The sequence below is a fragment of the Tiliqua scincoides genome, chromosome 1 (genome assembly GCF_035046505.1).
Source record: "Tiliqua scincoides isolate rTilSci1 chromosome 1, rTilSci1.hap2, whole genome shotgun sequence".
Taxonomy (NCBI): Eukaryota; Metazoa; Chordata; class Lepidosauria; order Squamata; family Scincidae; genus Tiliqua; species Tiliqua scincoides.
This window is the reverse complement of record NC_089821.1, coordinates 310,752,344-310,772,737: the sequence shown is the minus strand read 5'-3', so window position 1 is coordinate 310,772,737 and position 20,394 is coordinate 310,752,344. Positions and strand designations below refer to the sequence as shown.

General features: G+C 43.8%; 1 protein-coding gene and 1 pseudogene across 4 annotated transcripts in view; one reads left to right on the top strand and one right to left on the bottom strand.

The window, feature by feature from the left end:
• The window catches only part of FERMT2 (FERM domain containing kindlin 2), a 114,915-nt gene that overhangs the window by 6,295 nt on the left and 88,226 nt on the right, over positions 1 to 20,394 (top strand). The gene's annotated exons all lie outside the window — the stretch shown is intronic.
• On the bottom strand, positions 2,162 to 2,283 carry LOC136637096 (5S ribosomal RNA; annotated as a pseudogene).

The window sequence follows — 20,394 nt, the reverse complement described above, 5'->3', positions numbered from 1 at the left end:
TTTTGACTTGAGGAGCAGGATGAACCTAAGCCCAAATGGGTTCTTGTGGCGGCTTGACTGCTGAGTTGCGTACGATTTGTAATGTGATGTGGTGTTTTACCTTTGAAGCTGGCTAGTATACTAACTCAAACAAAATATTCATATCTCCCGAGCACGCTTCTGGCACTATGTAAATACCTGATTTGTTGGCTTGCTGTGCAAACAAGTTCTAGTTAGTGCGGTTTTCTTTTCTTCTTAAACCATCCTGTATCTCATACTAAGTATTGGGTCCTGATGTACTAAGGAAGGAAAAGTAGATATAAATACTTACTTCAAAAGGAAGCTTATGTTTGCATGAAGGACTCTAGGTTTGACATGGCCTTGCAACTGCAGAACAGCTGTTTCACTAATGTAGTTTTTTGCTTATGAAAGGAGTGGCTCAAGGGGATCTCAGGTCTTGGCACTTAAAGAAAAAAATCTGGTTCAGCTTCTACAAATGATAAGGAGAAAATGTCATTCTCTCGTATAATGTCATTCTCTCTTATAATGAATAAGTAATCTTTTCTATTGGCTGTGTGTATCATTCGAAGTTGCTGTCTATATAATTTTCTCAAGTATTGGATGGAATCTGGCAGAGAAAGCAAGCTATTTATGACACTCTATGGTCTGAATTTAATTGCCTTCAGCAGGATAAAAGTTTGTTTCAAATTCAAACTTGTATTGGAGGCACCTTTGTACAAAAATCCCATAAGAAGGATTATACATCAGTCCTTTTGTCAGTGAAGGCATGGCCTTGATAAAGCGTCAGAAACAGGTAGTGCAAAAGTGCATCTTCTTAGGGAGTGGAAACGCATCTAGCGCCTCTGACAGAATGGCTGGACATGTAACCACTTATCTATTTCAATATCTGTCACAGCTGTATGACCCAAAAGTTCAGTCCCAAGATTTTTGGCTAGTGACGAATATATGTTGACTAAACCTGATCCGTTTAAACAGTGTGCACCATACTCTGTATAAGCATTCTAGAATCTCTCCCCTGAATAAATATAAAATATATTTATTTTATATTTATTTACTGCTTCTCAGCTTAGATTGTATGCATTTCAATTGTCAGTCAATTCTAGTACAGCTCTGCAGGTCAACAACTTTTGTTTGCTAGTACTTGCTGACCTTTTTGTTGCATGGGGGGCAGTGTAGAGCAGCAACTGTGACAATGAGCTGCAAATCAGGACTTCTCTAGCTGGAATTTTGCCTCTGCCTTAGTCAGGCCACTCCCTCTCCAGTCCGCCTCTGCAGCTGCAAGATGGGGGTAATAGTTACCTTACTGGGTTTTTTGTAAGAATTACAAAAAGATAATTACATCTTGATAAGTAAATCAAGATAATTCACGTTTGCACACTCAGAAAAGAGTTGTGCAAGGGCCAGGTATTATGATTACTATAGGATTAGACAAGAAACTGGGAACAAAACGTAGCATGTGCCAGTTGAGTTCTTTTTCCATGAGTTTGTTGGTCTGTGTTTTGCTTGACCCTGCACCACTTTCAGGCATGGTCATCCAAGGACTGAGAAGCAGGCATAACTTCTCTGAAAAGGCAAGTACTGTCCAGCAGATATTGGAGTGAGCTGCTTCACCAGATGAGCTTTTTTAAATATAAGATCAGAAGAAGAGCACTGCTGGATCAGTCGAAAGGCCCATCTAGTCCAACTTCCTATATCTCCCAGTGGTCCACCAAATGCTTCAGGGAGCACACAAGACAACAGACACAACCTGTGTCCTGGTGCCTTCCCCTGCATCTGGCAATCAGAGGCAGCCTACCTCTAAAACCAGGAGACTGGACATACCTACCATGACTTGGAACTCGTGATGAACTTTTCCTCCAGAAATTTGTCCAGTCACCTGTTAAAGGCATCTAAGCAAGATGCCATCACTAGTAGTAGTAGTAACTTTTCGTCATTGTGCTACAGCACAATGAAATTTATGCACTTTTTGAGATACAAGCATAAATATATGCTACAATTCCAACAATCACACTCTATACACTCACCCACACGTTCTATACAACATGCATCATAATATAAAAACAGTATAACAGACCATAATGCCCAGGAGCATGGTAACAATTATATCGCCTTATTCAACGTAATTGGTTGGCAACCTTCAGTCTCGAAAGACTATGGTATAAGCCTACAGCACCCGGTATTCCCAGGCGGTCTCCCATCCAAGTACTAACCAGGCCTGACCCTGCTTAGCTTCCAAGATCAGACAAGATCAGGCATGTGCAGGGTAACAGTTATGCTGTGGGATAAAAACTGTTCAGGAGTTGTGTGGTGCTGCTCTAATAGTTCTGTATCATCTACCAGAAGGCAACAGTTCAAAGAACTTATGAGCCAGATGGAAGGGGTCTCTCAGAATACTATGTGACTCCTGCAGACAGCGAGGAGACAGACTACCTCCTGCGGCAAGGAGTTCTACAGACTAATTACACGCTGAGTAAAGAAATATTTTCTTTGGCTGTCCTAACTCTCTCATCACTCAACTTTAGTGGATGTCCTGGTTCTGGTGTTATTTGAGGGGGAAAAGAGCGCCTCTCTATCCACTCTATTGATCCCCTGCTTAATTTTGTATGTCTCAATCATGTCCCCTCTCAGACGCCTTTTCTAGACTGAAAAGACCCAAACTCTGTAGTCTTTCCTCATAAGGGAGGTTCCCCAGCTCAGTAATCATTTTGATTGCTATCTTCTGCACCTTTTCCATTTCCACAATATCCTATTTGAGATGTGGCTACCAGAACTGATGAATGCAATACTACCAGATGAATGCAATACTCCAGTTGTGGCCTTACCATCGATTTGTACAATGGCATTATACTATTAGCCGTTTTGTTCTCAATACCTTTTCTAATAATCCCAAGCATGGAATTGGCCTTCTTCAATGCTGTCGCACATTGGGTCGACACTTTCTTCTTCTTTTTTTGTGCAATGTTTATTTATTTATTACAGATACAGGCAAGGAAAATAGGGCTGGGACTACATGGGTTACACATGAGGATATTGGCCATAGATTACAACATGTCTTAATCCATAAAAGAAATCAACAACAACTGAAAAAAAAATAATCATTGATACAAAAATGATCATATTTGTCATTATACTAATTAATGATTTAACTAAACAATCAATATTGTTTAATTAAAATTATTTATCCAATTATAAAAAGGCTTCAGATTTTACACATACAATATTCTTTCTGCTATACTGTTATGTACAATAAAATGATTCTTATATTGGTCTTCAATTTCTGATATCACATTTAAAAAAAATATTTCTGGTTTGAATGGTACTACACAATTCAATATGTCTTGTAACAATATATATCATTTTCCAATATTTCTTTACTTTCCATATATCCACCACATATAATAAAGAATTCCCTCAATCTCTTTGCATATCTAACAATTATTTGATAACCCAGGGTACATTTTTGCTACTTCCTCTGGAATTAAATATCATCTATAAAACAATTTATATAAATTATCTTTAGAAGATACCACTTTAATTATCTTAATACCACTAATTATCTTAATATTTGTATTCCAACTTTGTTTTCATTTACATCTGCTTTGATTTGACATAATTAATGGAATACTCCTTACTTCTGAGGAGAATTCAATCCATTAATATCTACAAAAAAATTTCCACTTATTGTTCAACCATTTTCACTTCCTGTCTTAGTATTTTCTTTGTTCTCTGTCTTGTTGATATTTTCCTTCTTACTCCTCCCACTGCTCCTTCCATTCCTTCTTCTTCCTCTTCACTCTCTTATATTTCTTGATCCCTCTCTTTTCTTCTTCCATCTTCTCCATTTTATTCTTTTTGAATTTAATCCAAATATTCTTCTTCTTCTTGAAAGGATGTGCTCCCTTTCTCTGAGAGTTCCCTCTTTTTTCTTCCTGAAAATTCTGAGTTCTAATAATAAATGCTGCTTTTTCCATCTCCTGTCTCATTACAAAAATCTCCAATTCTTTAGTTTCATCTGACATTTGGTCCATTCTTTTTTCCATCCCCTCCATACTTTTTTTTTTTTGTCTGTTTGTCAGGGAGGAATTTATTTGCCTCATTTGTTCAGATAGTTTTCCAACCTCTTGCATCAATTCACTTCTGAATTCTCGCAACATATCCATTAATGAGGTCTGGCTTTCGCTAACATCCTTTAAATTTTTTGATGTCATTCTTATCAGTATCAAATCAAGCTGATATAACTCTGGCATTCCAACAGGGTGATCCTTTATCTTCCAATCATCCTTGTTACAAAAAAGAAAAAAAGACTGCTTCAGCAGGGGGTTCTTTAAATCAACATTTGGTCTTTTTCCCCTCTGGGTGGCTGCAAGCCAACTTAAATAATCTTAAAGTTGTCTTTCCCTCCTTCCAACCTCTTGATTGCAATTCTTTTTATAGCCTTTTAATAAACTGGTTACTCACAGTTAAAGGCTTTGTTTGCTTTCATGTTTTATCTAGGCCATTGGGGTGGGGGGAGTCCTCAGCTGTCCGAATCATATCCGAAGATGGCGTCCGGGATACGATGTGTTTCAGCACAGAGCAATCGGGGAAAATATCTCTGAAATTGCCGTCTCAAGAGACTGCCCTGTTTAAGCTCTCAGCCTTCGTTCCTTCTTCTTGGCAACGAAGAGTGCCTCATTGTTGAGGTCCTTGGAAAACACATCTATTTAGCAGTTCCCCGGGAGCCCTCCAAGGTTCCCTGCTACTTCACTGAGTGTTGACTCCGCCCCTGGGTCGACACTTGCATCGAGCTGTACACAAGCAACCCAAGATCTCTCTCCTGATCTGTCTCGGTTCTGACAGCTCAGAACCCATTAGCCTATATGTGAAGTTTTGATTCTTTGCCTCAATGCCGTGACTTTACATTTACTTACATTGAAACGCATCTGCCATTTTGCTTCCCTGTCTCCCAGTTTGGAGAGAGATAGGAAGGGGACCTTGAAATGAGGAAACTGATCAGGGAGGTGACAAGGAGGGACAGGGTTGTAATCATGGGGGACTTCAATTATCTTCATATTGACTGGGTCAATTTGTGTTCCGGTCACGAAAAGGAGACCAGATTCCTTGACATGCTAAATGATTGTGCCTTAGAGCAGCTAGTCATGGAGCCCACCAGAGGACAGGTGACTCTGGATTTAATATTGAGTGGTACTCGGGACCTGGTTAGAGATGTCAATGTTACTGAGCTATTTGGGAACAGTGATCATGCTGCGATCCATTTCGACATGCACGTTGGGGGAAGAATACCGGGCAAATCTCTAACAAAAACCCTTGACTTCCGACGGGAAGACTTCCCTCAAATGAGGAGGCTGGTTAGAAGGAGGTTGAAAGGGAAGGTAAAGAGTCCAATCTCTCCAGAGTGCATGGAGGCTGCTTAAAACAACAGTAATAGAGGCCCAGCGGAAGTGTATACCGCAAAGGAAGAAGGGCTCAACTAAGTCCAGGAGGGTGCCCGCATGGCTATAGAGCCAAGTTAGAGAGGCCGTAAAGGGCAAGGAAGCTTCCTTCTGTAAATGGAAGTCTTGCCCTAATGAGGAGAATAAAAAGGAACATAAACTGTGGCAAAAGAAATGTAAGAAGGTGATATGGGAGGCCAAGAGAGACTATGAGGAACACATGACCAATAGCATTAAGGGGAATAATAAAAGCTTCTTCAAATATGTTAGAAGCAGGAGAGCTGCCAGGGAAGCGTTTGGCCCTCTGGATGGTGAGGGAGGGAAAGGGAAGATAAAAGGAGACTTAGAGATGGCAGAGAAATTAAATGAGTTCTTTGCCTCTGTCTTCATGTCAGAAGACCTTGGGCAGATACCGCTGCCCGTACGGCCCCTCCTGACCAAGGAATTGATAGAGGTTAAAAGAGAAGATTTCAGACCTAATTGTTAAATTACAGATCAATAAGTCACCGGGCCCTGATGGCATCCACCGTAGAGTTATTAAGGAATTGAAGAATGAAGTTGCTGATCTCTTGACTAAAATATGCAACTTGTTCCTCAGAACGGCCACAGTGCCAGAGGATCGGAGGATAGCAAATGTCACACTGATCTTTAAAAAGGGAAAGAGGGGGAACCTGGGAAACTATAGGCCGGTCAGCCTAACATCTATACCTGGAACGATGGTGGAATGCCTCATCAAAGATAGAATCTCAAACCATATAGACAAACAAGCCTTGCTGAGGGAGAATCAGTATGGCTTCTATAAGGGTAAGTCTTGCCTCACAAACCTTTTAGAATTCTTTGAAAAGGTCAATAGGCATGTGAATGGGGGTGAACCTGTAGACATTATATATCTGGACTTTCAGAAGGCGTTTGACACGGTTCCTCACCAAAGGCTACTGAGAAATCTCCACAGTCAGGGAATTAGAGGGCAGGTCCTCTCCTGGATTGAGACCTGGTTGAAGACCAGGAAACAGAGTGGGTGTCAATGGGCAATTTTCACAATGGAGAGAGGTGAAAAGCGGTGTGCCCCAAGGATCTGTCCTGGGACCTGTGCTTTACAACCTCTTCATAAATTACCTGGGGATGGTTGAGCAGCGATGTGGATAAGTTTGCAGATGACACCAAACTCTTCCAAGCGGTGAAGACCAGAAGTGATTGTGAGGAGCTCCAGAAGGATCTCTCCAAACTGGCAGAATGGGCAGCAAAATGACAGGTGCATTTCAATGTAAGTAAGTGTAAAGTCATGCACATTGGGGCAAAAAATCAAAACTTCACATATAGGCTAATGGGTTCTGAGCTGTCTGTGACAGATCAGGAGAGAGATCTTGGGGTGGTGGTGGACAGGTCGATGAAAGTGTCCACCCAATGTACGGCAGCAGTTAAGAAGGCCAAGTCTATGCTTAGGATCATTAGGAAAGGTATTGAGAACAAAACAGCTGATATTATAATGCCATTGTACAATTCGATGGTAAGGCCACACCTGGAGTATTGTGTCCAGTTCTGGTCGCTGCATCTCAAAAAGGATATAGTGGAAATGGAGAAGGTGCAAAAGAGGGCAACTAAGATGATTGTTGGGCTAGGGCACCTTCCTTATGAGGAAAGGCTATGGCGTTTGGGGCTCTTCAGCCTAGAAAAGAGAAGCCTGAGGGGGAACATGATTGAGACATACAAGATTATGCATGGAAAGGATAAAGTGAATAGAGAGATGCTCTTTGCGCTCTCATGTAACACCAGAACCAGGGGACATCCTCTAAAATTGAATGTTGGGAGAGTTAGGACAGACAAAAGAAAATATTTCTTTACTCAGCATGTGGTTGGTCTGTGGAACTCCTTGCCACAAGATGTGGCTATGCCATCTGGCCTGGATGCCTTAAAATGGGGATTGGACAAATTTCTGGAGGAAAAATCCATTATGGGTTACAAGCCATGATGTGTATGTGCAACCTCCTGATTTTAGAAATGGGCTATGTCAGGTGCAAGGGAGGGCACCAGGATGCAGGTCTCTTGTGATCTGGTGTGCTCCCTGGGGCATTTGGTGGGCCGCTGTGAGATACAGGAAGCTGGACTAGATGGGCCTATGGCCTGATCCAGTGGGGCTGTTCTTATGTTTTTATTAGTTGGAAGGCCTCTTTTAGGAATGTCTCAAATGCTGGTTGTCTCCCCTATTCTGAGGAAGCAGAAACAGAGTTTATGAGATAGTTCAAACTGCCTTTCATAGGAACATGGTGTGGTGCATGGGTGGCCCACTGCTGATATTGTCCCTTTCCTTGAATAAAGTCTGAGAGTACAGCGCATCTGTGATCTGCAACTTGGATCCCAGGCATGAAGACATGGGCTGCTTTCTCTGTGCCAGACAGTAGCTGGGAAAATCTGTCCAGGGATGTTCTTGGCCTTCCTTTTGTCTTTGGGTCACATCTGTTCTGTATAATTTTTTGTTCATTATCTATCTAGTTCAGTAATGTGTGGTGTAGTTTACTCGACTGGGGCAAAGTCCTTTCTGCAGTGCAAACTAAAACAGTGAAGGTTTATAATGTTTCCTGTATATAGTCTTGGCTATAAAATGTACCCAACTATCTTAATTCTCAGACATTACTTGTATGAAACACGTCCTGAAACCTGGCAGTTGCACTAATGACTTGCATCTAATATTGGCTCCAGACATCTGTGTTTTAAAAATTAAGATGACCTTTTAAAGGAAATGGTTGCAGATCTGAAGACGAAATGACTATGTTCTCAGAGTTGTCCTTGTTTCCATCCTGTTTATCAAATTGTCATTCTTAAAAGTCTTGGAATTCCAAATATAAGTTTGCAGTAGAAGTGCTCTGTGTGCATTTTTTTCACTTCTCTAAACAACGCATGCTGATTTCTTCAATGTATTAGTATACATCTTTTTTTATTGGAAGATAAGGCTCTAGTCACACACGCAAAAGATCTGTAGCAGTCATTTCTTTCCCACTCCTCCTTTGCCTATTTGTAGCTTCTGAGAAGGTTGGGTTGTAGTCTAAGTTCATGGCTGCTTTGTGTAAGCTTTGCCAAATGCACGTTAACAATGATTCTCAAGATAAGGCTGTTACTCATTTTTCTAGCAGTCTAGGGCCAGTGCAAATGCAGCACACTCTACCCCTTAAAAGAATCCAGGACATACCCAAGGTTTCTGCAAGGGTGACAGTTGGTAGGGAGGGCCTGCGCTTGGTTCCATTCATGGGGCTTTGACTTTCAAATGTTGTTGCCATATGTGTAAGATGTTGCCAGCTGGAATAGGCTCTTCCTCTGCTACTGAAATGGTATGTGAATAATTTTTTTAGACTTTGAATTTTTCTTTTGTCTTTAGGAATGGGATGGGGATCAAGGATTTGGATTTTTGTTAGATGATTTAAAGCACGCTGGTGCTTAAGAAACCTTTTGGTCTCCTCCCTTTAACCTTCAAAGGAACTTTAGCTGCAGGTCACAAAATGGCTGCCCATTAAATCTGCCCTAACAGCTATTGTTGGAGCTATTGTTGGAGTTAGGTTTAGCAGAAGGAGTTGCTTCAATGTTTGCCTTATGAATTTGAGGACCCATGACTTGGGATCATTTTGGCAACTAGTTTCAAAACAAATGTTTACCTTGCATCTGTAGATTATTCCCAATTAATTCATTAAAAGAATTATACTCCATTTTTCCACCCATACTTATTTGTGCAGAGTCTTGCCCTTGTTTTTTAATTTGTTGACTAACTGAATTGTTAAGCTTGCCTGGAATAGTGGTTAGTGAAGTAAGTAATCCTTTTATGCCCCTCCTTTTTGATACATTAGCTCAATAGTTCCCAACTCTTAAGCACCAGAACCAACTTCTTAAAATGACACTCTACTGGGATCTACCTAGCTTTAGAAGAGCAAAACAGAAGTGCTTTGCTCCTGCTTTCTCCAAACGTTCCAAGCCTCAGGGAGTGCCGCAGAGGGCTGCGCGGGGATTCCCGCACCTCCTGCAGCCCTGCCTTCATAAAGTAAGTCACAAGCACTCCATTAAGGACGCGATCCTGGGGATTACTTCTGTGCCTCTGCCTTTTCCCCGCCCCTTAAAGCGCTACAGAGGGCTGTGCAAGGCTCCCTGCACCTGCTGTAGCCCTGTCTTCATAAAGTAAGTCACAAGCATCCTTAAAGGAACAGGGGAACCTTTACATGAACTGATGGGTCGTGACCCACTACTTTGAGAACCACTGCATTAGCCTATATGTGGTTTTGATTTTTTTGCCCCAATGTGCATGACCGTACGCTTACTTACAGTGAAATGCATCTGCCATTTTGCTGCCCATTCTCCCAGTTTGGAGAGATCCTTCTGGAGCTCCTCACAATTGCTTCTGGTCTTCACCACTTGGAAAGTTTGGTGTCGTCTGCAAACTTAGTCACCTCACTGCTCACCCCTATCTCCAGGCCATTTATGAAGAGGTTGAAAAGCACCGGTCCCAGGACAGATCCTTGGGGCACACCGCTTTTCACCTCTCTCCATTGTGAAAATTGCCCATTGACACCCACTCTCTGTTTCCTGGGCCTCAGCCAATTCCTAATACATGAGAGGACCTGTCCTCTAATTCCCTGACTGTGGAGTTTTCTCAGTAGCCTTTGGTGAGGGACCGTGTCGAACGCCTTCTGAAAGTCCAGATATCTAATGTCCATGGGTTCTCCCGCATCCACATGCCTGTTGACCTTTTCAAAGAATTTTATAAGGTTTGTGAGGCAAGACTTACCCTTACAGAAGCCATACGGATTCTCCCGCAGCAAGGCTGAGCAAGGCTTTTTTGACTCCTGGCAGGCCTGGCTTAGAAAGCCATATACCAGAATGTATTTATGACCTACTAAAGGAAAACCTCATCATATGTTCATGTCCAGGTCATGTGCACTGTGATTGTAGCTGATTACTGTCTCCTGTTGAGTAAGCTACTCTCTTTTCTTTCAATGCAGTCTTCCTAACTCTTGCCATGAGGTCCTAAATAGCAGCAGTCCTATTAATTCCCCATTGTATTACTTAATTTACAGCCTCCAAGCTGGAATCAGAAAGCTGGAGGATTCTACACATGTAAAGAATGTTTGAGTGAGGCAGAGAATCTTCCTCTTGCACATGCTCCAAAACTGCCTGCCCTTTCAGTATTTCTGCTCAAGGAGCTTTGGTGAAAGATATTCAGGTTGAGACTCATTATTCGCGTGGGTTCCATTCCAAGCACTCAGGTGGATGGCAAAAAACGCACTATAGCAAATCAATTTAAAAAGCAAAGTTTCTTTGCTCTGTTGATTTAAAAACAGCCTTGCAGACCTTTGTGATATAAGATAAGAGTCATTAAGAAGACAATCCATCAATCAGTTGTCTGCTTCACTCAGCCCCTCCCTTCACCAATGCAAATGATCACCTTTCTTTCACATGTTCAGGGGGAAGGGAGGGGTTGCCTGGAGAGAGAAGGCTTGATGGTTTGTCATCCAGCTGCCCCCCCTTATTAAAGAGGCTATTGTTAAAGGACTGTTCAGTTTTTAAAACTGATTTTAAAGGGATGCATTTTTCCCCTTCTCCAGGATCAGCACATTGCTTCTCATTTGCAGGGGCCATTTGTGTTGAGTCAAATCTGTGTATAAAAATAGGCTGGACCTGTAAAATAGGCATCTGTCCAGTGGTCACACTTTTTTACAACATGGGCAACCCTCTTGCCCCCGCCGGTGATATATGCATGCCAGAGCAGTGTGTGAGCAAGAGATTGGGTGCGGTATGCCCAAAGAACTACCTTTTCTCATTGCATTATTTTTGACAGGTGTAGTGGCTGCTGCCACCTGAGATGGCTTTGATCTTTTTCTGTTTATACTGGTAGATGGTGTATTGCTTCCATCTTTTTTGACAGTCACCAATCTGTTGATGGTGTATTTTTTGAATAGTGCGTGACTTTGATCTTTTCAGATGGCTTTTGTTGAGCTAAATTCCGACAAACAGTATAGAAAATCTGTTACTTCAAAACAAACTTTTTGTTGCTATTTTCATGTGAGATACTCAGAAGCTTTACTGCTAGAAAGAAACTTTGTGACATTCAGGGCATGGCCAGTCCTTTAATCGCAGGTTTCTTTTTTTCCCCTACTGCCTTGGAGTGGAAGACTTATAAAAGTTTATGAATAAAACACCAAGAAAGTGCAATGTTATTGATTTACCAGTTTGGATTGCACTTGAGGTTTTACTTTAATGGAGGTGTGATTGCAATCCTTCCTTAAGCTGAATCAATAATGAGCCCTCTTGACGAAAGTAAAAGCAGTAAGATCTGAATTGTCAGTATTGCAGGACTTCCATTGAATAATGTTGCAGATTTTCTGTAAAGAATTATTCTGGCTATTTTTCCCCCTATCTGCTGTTGCCATTATGTGGCTCCCTGCCCACCCCCAATTTTGAGTCCCTAGCTTGAATCCAAAGATGTGTACAAGAAGATTTGACATGCAAATCAGTCTTCTTTTACACTGTTTATTTAACACTCACAGGAGAGTTTTCAAAGATGTTGCAATGCAATGGGAGAATGGTAGGGAAAGAAGAGAGGGATTTGTGACAATGTGTATTGTGGAATAGGAAACAAATTCCCACTGTAATGCACCTATAGGGCTTGCAAATGTAACTCTGCTCCCTGAAGCTGTTCTTTAGGTGAGGGAGGCCAACATGATCAATAAGATAATATCATTTGTAAAAAGTCTTCAGATGAGCAGTGTTTCTATGAGTGTAATAACCCAACACCTTTTCGTAAAACTGTTTATAAATTTTTGTGCTTTTCAGGGCAATCTATTACTGACTCTAAACTAGACTACTTCTGCTGCTCTGACTGCATCTGATACATTTACCATCAAGTAGTCTGCTAACATCAAGATAGGCAAAAGCGCACACACTGCAGCCTGTAAACAGAGTTTAGGATTTCTGTGCTTTGTTAGCAGCTCACTTCATGGTTTTTCAGACTTCTGATTTCACACCTTCACCAGCAGAAGCAACTGTTTGATGGAAAAGAAACTTGATTTCTTTTGGGAATGTGGCTTGTCACAATTTTGAAGCAGGGGAGCAAGTTGGGTGAGATAGCAACCAGTCTTTAAACAAAAGAGGCGACTTGGATGTGCTAAGTGTCCATAGACTTTCTTTCTAAACAGGAAGTGACATACACAGTTTGGCATTCATTACTCAGCTGGTAGGATTTGACACAAAACCTCTAGTGTTTGACTCTTGAGCAAAAAGCATTCCTTTGCGAACACTTAGCACAGCTGTATTTTTTTTTTTTTTGGCCCATGCAAGGTCACTTTTAAATAGCACTGGTTTAATGTGCCCTTTCATTTTAATGTCAGGAGGCAGGATGATAATCCTAGGATTTGGCAGTTGAGGTAGGTTGTTATGAGAACTGATGTCAGAATTAGATTTACTTTGAATGCTTTGGTTTTCTTTTGAAGGTAGGAACAGCCTCTTTGAATTAGACCAAAGAATAGTCCATCCAGTTCAGATTGAACAATTGGATCTGTGCACTTCTGGCACTTTCGGAAGTGGAAGAAAACCTGGCCAAAGCTTGGCTGTGGCTTGGGGTGGCTCTTCCGTGTGTGCACACTGCTGCTGTGTTACGCACCCAGGAGCACAGCTTATTTCATTTTTTTAATTCCCCTTCTTCCAATGCCATTGGTGGAATGGAGGAAGCAGCTGGCACCTCCTCTTCATCCACTCAAGGGGAATAGCAAGGCAATCCACAGCCTATAGAACCACTAGTTCCTTCTGCATCATCCTGCTCAAAATAAACAGCATGAGCAGAGCATGGTGGGAGCTCATCCATTTAATTGAAATAGGATGGCATGGAGGCAGTGTCCCCTGTGCAACCACACAGCTGAAAACCAAGCTCCATGGAGCTGCCACCCAGGGATGCAGCCATGGAAGGGGACCATGCAGTGGCTTGGACCCCTTAAAGGGAATACTACATGAAGAGTCAGTGCTCTAGCACAAGGTAGGGACATGGGGGCAGGCATCAACCTTTTGGGCATTCTGTTTGGCCACCATCCTTTCACGCAGCATCATGGGTGGGCTGTCCCTGAATGTAGGAGTGTGCAGTGACTTTAGCACATTAATCTTGAGCAGTGCTTTGCTCAACCTAGTATGTTGTTGCTATTTGCTTCTTGTACTTGGAAAGAAAGATGACTGGACAGGCTTGCACAGTATTAAATTCCAGATGCATCTGTATCCTGAGCTTATTTGCTTGAAAATAAGTCCAACTTGTTTCGTTTCAGTTGTGTGTAAATAATGGCTTCATTTTGAGCAGTAATTGACTAGATTAGTGGTTCCCTTTTTAGTAATGGGACCCACTTTTTAAAATTACACACTATTGGGATCCAAATTGCTTTATGAGACTAAACCAGAAAAGTCTCACTTTACCAGCACAAGCTTTTCTTTTTATCCTTTTTGGTATAGTGGAAGGTCACCTTCTGGAATGTTTGAGCTTCACATTCATCAGAGTGAGATCATTCTGAGCCTTGCATTCCCCTTATCCTGGTCTTCAGCAGGAGCCAAGGCACATTTGATTACTTATGAGTAGGAATATGTGTGACTCAGTTTCACTTTCCACAGGGCTCAATACATTTGTCAGGGGGAGGGGAGTATTTTCTTCTCGAGTGTTTTTGGGGGCCTGCATTCATCATGTTGGGACCATTCTAGTGGTGTTGTGTTTTTCTTGGCCTGCCTTTAGAAATGAACTGAGGCATATTCATCTGCACATTCGTAAACATGCAGTGAGGCTCAGTTTCACTTTCCATAAGGCTCCATACATTTTCCTTGGCAGCTATCAGCGTGTTGGTTTCATGACCCACCAGTGGGATGCGACCTCATTGTTGGTGGGTCATTGTTGGACCTCATTGTTGGTGGGTCATTGTTGGTGGGTTTCATGACCCATCAACAATGAGGTCGCATCCCACTGGTGGGTTCCAACCCACAGTTTGAGAAACACTGGACAAGTTTGTTGCAATGTGATCTTTGTGGGGCTGCTCTTGTAGACCTGTCAAACTTTAAACAGGTGCGCAAAATGCAGCTATAAGATTGACAAGTTCAAGAGTATTTGGTTGTGTCTCTCATGCCAGCGTTGCTCCCGCTGCATTGACTACCTGTTTCTTTCAGATGTGATTCAAGGTGTTGGCTGGATCTTTAAAGGTCAGTGGTTTAGGTATCTCAGGCCGTGCCTTCTTCCACATGAATTTTTATATCCAGAATCTGCACCTTCAGTAAAATCCCTCAGAGAGGCCCTCTTGGAGGTTCTTTTGCTATCAGTGCAACCTCCATGCTTGTCTGGCACTTTTTTTGTTATTTCAACAGGACTTTGCAGGTCTACTGTGAGCCTTTTCTCCCATGTTTATATTGTAGTATGCTTTATAAATTCTTGCAGCACTACACCATCCTGGCTCTTCTCTAAATATCTCCTCTGTCTTGGCTCACTCAAATTAGTGCTATGAACTACACAAGCGTATAAGCAGCTTTTAACAAAATTTTGGGCTTTTCTGTTTTTCCTTTCCTTTCAGATTTCTATCCACAGCTTCTAATCTAATTTCAGGGTGTTCAGGAGTGTTTTAAAACTGAACTGAACAGCATAAAGAACTGGCTCTGATAAGGGAAAAGCTTTCCCACATATGTCTATTGTCTCGTATCCATACCTTTGCATTTAGTTTTATTTACTTTCAAGGAAACAGCCCTGATTAACATGCTAGCTTCAGATTATTGCTTGTTTGGAACAGAACAGTTTTGTGGGAGCAAGACCTGCCTGATCCTTACCTATAAGTGAAGGGTTTAATTTACCTAATCTTCACTAAGAGGGAGACCAAATTTAACTTCACTGGTGCTATGTGACTGGATTAACTGTTTCTGAGGTTGTGCTGATAAAAATCCAGAAATTGCTAGGAAGAGATATTACTATTTAGAAATAGTAATAAGTATTGGTAATTTGTGGGACCCTGACCTTCGTGAACTGGACGATTCTGGGCTCATTAAAACCCAATCCTGAGCTTCCTAGTGCCCTGGGCTGCAACACTGCCAAAATGGTTACTGCTGCATCTCAGGGGGCTGGGAGGCACTGCTGGGGCTACTCAAAGTAAGGGGGCTTATGCTGCCTTACCCCATATAAACCCCAGGTGGCCCCAATGGGTCTCCTTGGATCTGTGCCTGCTATTAAGTGGGCGCAGATTCAAGGAGACCCGTATTGAGTCTCCTGGGCCCGGAGGGTCGGGGTCAGGATATGGCAGCAGGGCCTACCACCATATCCACTCCCTCCTGTCTTGCTTTCTCCCCACCTTCTCCCTGCCTCCCTCCACCCTGGAACATCCCGCCCCGCCTCCACTCATCTCTCTGCCGCCTGGCGCTCACCTGGAGCGCCAGGCGGCGGTCACCCATCCTCCGCCTGGCGCTGGCTCAGTGCAGGCTCACACTGAGCGAGCGCCCATGGTGGCCTGGTGGTATGTGTCTCAGGCATGCCTTGTGGCACATTTGCGATATGGTGAGCCAGCACGCCAGGTTCAGGCCCTAAATCTTTTCCTGGCTTTAGGCAGTAACTCCAACCATGGTGGCTTCATTCCATATACAGTACTGGGCATTTGAAAAGCAGTTCTACATTTCTTAATGTAGAACTTAAAATTTCCAACAGAATGTTGATAAATATTTTTTAATCTGCTGACAGTCCATCTGGCCCAAGTATCTTACTATTTTAACTCCTGAGTAATTGTTTTTGCTCCCTCCATTGTGAGTGGCACTTGTAAAAATTCTAAATGCTAAGTCCCCAACGTATGTACTGGTTCTGTTGCAAAGGTCTCTCTGGAGGTTGGAACACATGTATCTTGAAACAGCTAGTGCTGTTGGAGCCAGATATGGACAGCTGCTTTGGTGCTATCCTAGTTGTGCAAATGCACCACATTGGACTGGCTGCGCCTGCACAAAATTTCCAACGCAGCCATCCCTATTGGCTCTGAACAAATTTCTTATATGATACAGATGATTGCTGCAGCCTCCTGAGCAATCCCAAATACCTGGCTTGATATATCACAGATAGGAAATCGTTGGGTTAGATTTTAGACTCAGCCCAAATCAGTAACTTTGTCAAGTGTGTATCTTGGTGGTTTCTGTTTCTAAAATATGATTAGGTCAATCTTTTTCTATACAGTGTCTGCCATATTTGTGGTCCTTTAATTTTCCAGTTCATTATAATTGGGTATGTTGGTGTCCTGCATAACTGTTACTGCTGTCTGAAGCAGTCTTCATTAGCCTCCTGGGAGCCTAACTTTCATCTTAAAAAGGACTGGTTTAAGACTTTTTAGTCATTTATTATAATGGTTTGCTTTGAGAGGCCTTCCTGCAACATAGGGCCCAATCCTATCCAACTTTCCAGTGCTGATGCAGCCATGCAAAACAGGGTGTGCGCACGCTGCAGCATGCAGTGGGGGGAGGCAGGCATGGAGGCCTCCTCAATGTAAGGGAATGTTTGTTCCCTTACCTCAGGATTGCATTGCAGCTGCATGCTGGAAAGTTGGATAGGATTGGGGCCTAAGATGTATTGTTATGGTGTCTTGAGTTTTTTTTCTGACTTGGCTTAGAAGACCAGCAGGACTTCTGGACTTCGTTGTGGCCTAGCTATGAAGCCAACTGATCCCCTCGCTTCAGAGCCTGCCACCTTTCCCAGCCTGCCTCCTGTTGGCCACTCCTCCCAGCTTCCCTATCCACTGTTCCTTGTAAGTTGCGCAGTTCAAAGATGAGCACTGCACAACTCGGAGCTCAACATTCCCAGGCATCTAATGATGACATGCAAAGTCATCACTGTGCATCCAAAAATGACACTGAGCTGCTGTGCAGCAACCTGAAGGGTCTTAGGTGGCATAGATTGCTTGGGGGAATATTGGCTCTATCCTGTTTTTTGTGGGTTGGGCTTGCCTCATCTTGCTCTGGCTCTTTGCTTTTGTAAAATGGCAGTTTTTATTAGCCCCAACATAGAGTTGCTTGGAGACACCCAAGATCAAAGCACTGGCACCAGCTCGACCTGATTCTCACCAGACGCTCCAGCCTTCCCAGCACCAAGATCACACGCAGCTATCAGAGTGCTGCCTGTGACACTGACCACTCCCTGGTGTGCAGCAGAGTGAAACTGCAAACAAAGCGACTGTATCACACGAAAAAGGAAGGAAGACCTCGCATTGATACCAGCAAGACCCAGGATCAGAGAAAACTGGAGGAATTTGCACAAGCACTTGTGGAATCTCTTCCAGGCCCGGTTGATGCAAACACATCCAACAGATGGGAACATTTCAAGAATGCCGTTTACAACAACGCCTTGTCCATATTTGGCAAGAAGACCAACAAGACGGCAGACTGGTTTGAAGCCCACTCTGAGGAGTTGACACCAGTCATTGAGGAAAAGAGGAGAGCTCAAGCAGCACACAAGGCCTGTCCAAGTGAGCGCAACCTGCAGGTCCTCCGAGCTGCTCGCAGCAAAGTCCAGCAGATTGCCAGGAGATGCGCTAGCGACTACTGGCTTCAGCTCTGCTCCCAGATACAGGTAGCAGCTGACACAGGCAACATCAAGGGGATGTATGACGGTATCAAGCAGGCCCTAGGTCCAACACAGAAGAAAATTGCCCCTCTGAAGTCTGCCACAGGCGAGATCATCCAGGATCGGGCGCAGCAGATGGCACGCTGGGTGCAGCACTACTCTGAGCTATATTCCAGAGAAAATGTAGTCACCGAAGAAGCGCTGAACAACATTGAGTGCCTGCCTGTGCTGGAGGAGCTTGACAGTGAACCAACCCTAGAAGAACTTCACGTGGCCCTGGACTCCCTTGCCTTTGGCAAGGCACCTGGAAAAGACAGCATCCCTGCTGAAGGCCTAAAGTGCTGCAAAGAGATCATCGCTACTGAGCTGCATGAAATCCTCTGTCTCTGCTAGAGAGAAGGTGAAGTACCTCAAGACATGAGGGATGCAAACATCATCACGCTGTACAAGAACAAAGGTGACAGGGGTGACTGCAACAACTACCGTGGCATCTCTCTCCTTAGTGTTGTAGGAAAGTTGTTTGCCTGAGTTGCACTAAAGAGGCTCCAGGTTCTTGCAGAGAGCGTTTATCCAGAATCACAGTGTGGATTCCGAGCCAACAGGTCCACCACTGATATGGTATTCTCCCTTAGACAACTGCAGGAGAAATGGAGGGAACAACGACAGCCACTCTTTATAGCCTTCATAGATCTCACGAAGGCTTTCGACCTGGTCAGCAGGGACGCCTCTTCAAGATTCTCCCCAAGATCGGATGTCCACCCAGGCTCCTCAGCATCATCAGATCCTTCCACAAGGACATGAAGGGCACTGTTGTCTTCGATGGCTCCACATCAGACCCCTTTGACATCCGAAGCGGCGTGAAGCAGGGCTGTGTTCTTGCACCAACCTTGTTTGGGATTTTCTTCACTGTCCTGCTGAAGCAGGCCTTTGGAACTGCAACAGAAGGCATCTATCTCCGGACCAGATCAGATGGAAAGCTCTTCAACCTCTCCAGACTGAGAGCAAATTCCAAAGTCCAGCTGAAATGTCTTCGTGACTTCCCCTTTGCCGACGATGCAGCTGTCACTACCCACTCTGCCAAAGATCTCCAGCAGCTCATGGATCATTTTAGCAAGGCCTGCCAAGATTTTGGACTGACGATCAGCCTAAAGAAAACACAGGTCATGGTTCAGGATGTGGACTCACCTCCCTGCATTACAATCTCTGCGCATGAACTGGAGGTTGTCCATGACTTTGTGTACCTTGGCTCAACGATCTCCGACACTCTTTCTCTCGATACCGAGCTAAACAAACGCATCGGTAAAGCAGCTACCACGTTTTCCAGACTCACAAAGAGAGTCTGGTCCAACAAGAAGCTGACAGAACATACCAAGATCCAGGTCTACAGAGCTTGCGTCCTGAGTACACTTCTGTACTGCAGCGAGTCATGGACTCTCCGCTCACAACAGGAGAGGAAACTGAACGCTTTCCACATGCGCTGCCTCCGGCGCATTCTCGGCATCACCTGGCAGGACAAAGTTCCTAACAACACAGTCCTGGAACGTGCTGGAATCCCTAGCATGTATGCACTGCTGAAACAGAGACACCTGCGTTGGCTCGGTCATGTTGTGAGAATGGATGATGGCCGGATCCCAAAGGATCTCCTCTATGGAGAACTCGTGCAAGGAAAGCGCCCTACAGGTAGACCACAGCTGCGATACATCTGCAAGAGTGATCTGAAGGCCTTAGGGATGGACCTCAACAAGTGGGAAACCCTGGCCTCTGAGCGGTCCGCTTGGAGGCAGGCTGTGCAGCATGGCCTTTCCCAGTTTGAAGAGACACTTTGCCAGCAGTCTGAGGCTAAGAGGCAAAGAAGGGAGGCCCATAGCCAGGGAGACAGACCAGGGACAGACTGCACTTGCTCCCGGTGTGGAAGGGATTGTCACTCCCGGATTGGCCTTTTCAGCCACACTAGACGCTGTTCCAGAACCACCTTTCAGAGCGCGATACCATAGTCTTTCGAGACTGAAGGTTGCCAAGGACCAAGGACTAGTTTTTATTCCGTGGATTCTTCTTGCCAAGTCACTTTACAAAAGTGGTGGGGGGTTTTTTTTTGAAAGGGGGGAAGGACTTTAAACAAAAACTGCAAATCTACAGTAGGAGGATGAAGATAGTGAGGTGTGCATTGGTGGTGGAGAGGTGTGGGACTGCATGTGTGGGGGTTTGAGTGGTGGATTGAGTCGAGCCAGCCATCTGGGCTCAAGACACAATTTGTATGAAGGACTTCTTTTGGTTAATGTGGCCAGGTCTGAGCTGCGTCCCTGTAATAGGTTCACCAGTATGTTTCCTTACATACCTGGAGAGAAGGATTCTGGCTGAGTGAAAAATGGTGCTGGTGCCCTAGAAAATCAG